Source organism: Gopherus flavomarginatus, unplaced genomic scaffold (assembly GCF_025201925.1).
Source record: "Gopherus flavomarginatus isolate rGopFla2 unplaced genomic scaffold, rGopFla2.mat.asm mat_scaffold_34_arrow_ctg1, whole genome shotgun sequence".
Classification (NCBI taxonomy): Eukaryota; Metazoa; Chordata; order Testudines; family Testudinidae; genus Gopherus; species Gopherus flavomarginatus.
This window is the reverse complement of record NW_026115061.1, coordinates 538,170-540,580: the sequence shown is the minus strand read 5'-3', so window position 1 is coordinate 540,580 and position 2,411 is coordinate 538,170.

Here is a 2,411-nt window from a genome sequence, read left to right as displayed (position 1 = left end):
GGACGTGGTGATGGCTTCCCTCTCCAGCTCTGCCAGGGGCCTGTGGAGCAGCCTTTCCTGCGGGATTACGGTGCTGCCTTCTCCTCCTAGCTCTGCTAGACCATTGAGGATCAATCCTTCCTGTGGCATTAGGGCGCTGCCTTCTCTCCCTAGCTCTGCAAGACCACTTGAGAGTGGCCCTTCGTGTAAGATTAGGACGCTGCCTTCTCTCCCTAGCTCTGCGAGACCACTGGGGAGCGCCCTTCCTGCGGGATTAGGGCGCCGCTTTTTCTCTCTAGCTCTGTGATACCACTGGGGAGCGTTCCTTCCCGCGGGGGCAGGGCGCTGGCTTCCCTCCCCAACTCTGCCAGGGGTCTGGGGAGCAGCCCTTCCTGCGGTATTAGGACGCTGCCTTCTCTCCCTAGCTCTGCGAGACCACTGGGGAGCGGCCTTTCCTGCGGGAATAGGGCGCTGCGTTCTCGCCCTACCTCTGAGAGACCACGGGGGAGCGGCCCTTAATGCGGGATTAGGGCGCCACCTTCTCTTCCTAGCTCTGCGAGACCACTGGGGAGCTGCCGTCCCTGCGGGATTAGGGCGCTGCCTTGTCTCCCTATTTCTGCGAGACCACTGGCGAGCAGCCCTTCCTGCGGGATTAGGGCACCTCCTCCTCTCCCTTCCTCTGCGAGACCACTGGGGAGCAGCTCTTCCTGCGGGATTAGGGCGCGGCCTTCTCTCCCTAGCTCTGCGAGACCACTGGGGAGCGGCTCTTTCTTCGGGAATCAGGTGCTACCTTCACTCCCTAACTCTGCGAGACCACTGGGGAGCGGCACTTCCTGCGGGATTAGGGAGCTGCCTTCTCTCCCCAGCTCTGCGAGACCACTGGGGAGCGGCCCTTCCTGCGGGGGCGGGGAGGTCGCTTCCCTCCCCAACTCTGCCAGGGGCCTGGGGAGCAGCCTTTCCTTCGGGATTAGGACGCTGCCTTCTATCCCTAGCTCTGCGACACCACTGGGGATCGGCACTTCCTGCTGGGTTAGGGCGCCGCCTTCTCACCCTAGCTCTGCGAGACCACTGGGGATCGGCCCTTCCTGCTGGTTTAGGGTGCCGCCTTCTCTTCCTAGCTCTGCGAGACTACTAGGGAGCGACCGTTCCTGCGGGATTTGGGCGCCGCCTTCTCTCCATAGCTCTGCGAGACCATTGGGGAGCGGGCCTTCTTCGCGGACGGGATGCTGGCTTCCCTCCCCAGCTCTGCCAGGGGCCTGGGGATCAGCCCTTCCTGCGGTATTAGGACGCTGCCTTTTCTACCTAGCTCTGCGAAACCACTGGGGAGCGGCCCTTCCTGCGGGATTAGGACGCTGCCTTCTCGCCCTACCTCTGCGAGACCACGGGGGAGCGGCCCTTCCTGCGGGATTAGGGCACTGCCTTCTCTCCCTAGCTCTGCGAGACGACTAGGGAGCAGCCCTTCCTGCGAGATTATGGCACCTCCTCCTCTTCCTTCTCCTGCGAGACTACTGGGGAGCAACCTTTCCTTCGAGATTAGGGCCCTGCCTTCTCTCCCTAGTTCTGCGAGACCAATGGGGAGCGGCCCTTCTTGCGGGATTAGGGTGCTGCCTTCTCTTCCTAGCTCTGCTTAACCACTGGGGAGCAATCCTTCCTGGGCATTAGGGCGCTGCCTTCTCTCCCTATCTCTGCAAGACCACTGGGGAGCAGCCCTTCCTGAGGGGGCGGGGCGCTCGCATCCCTCCCCAGCTCTGTCAGGGGCCTGGGGAGCAGCCTTTCCTGCGGGATTAGGACGCTGCCTTCTCTCCCTAGCTCTGCGAGAGAACTGGGGAGCTTCCCTTCCTGCGGGATTAGGGCACCGCCTTCACTTCCTAGCTCTGCGAGACCACTGGGGAGCGGCCCTTCTTCCGGGAGTAGGGTGCTGCCTTCTCTACCTAGCTCTGTCAGACCACTGGACAGCAGCCCTTCCTGCAATATTTGGACGCTGCTTTCTCTCCCTTGTTCTGCGAAACCACTGGGAGCTCCCTTTCCTGTGGGATTAGGGCGATGGCTTCTCTCCCTAGCTCTGCGAGACAACTGGGGAGCGGCCCTTCCTGCGGGATTAGGGCGCTGCCTTATCTCCCAAGCTCTGTGAGACCACTGGAGAGTGGCCCTTCCTCCGGGATTATGGCGCTGCCGTTTCTCCCTAGGTCTGTGAGACCACTGGGGAGCAGTCCTTCCTGCGGGATTAGGGCGCTGCCTTCTCTCCCTAGCTCTGCGAAACTACTTGGGAGCGGTCCTACCTGCAGGATTAGGGCTCTACAATCACTCCCTAGCTCTGCGAGACCACTGCGGAGCGGCCCTTCCTGCTCGGTTAGGGCGACGCCTTCTCACCCTAGCTCTGCGAGACCACTGGGGAGCAGTCCTTCCTGCGGGATTAGGGCGCTCCCTTCTCC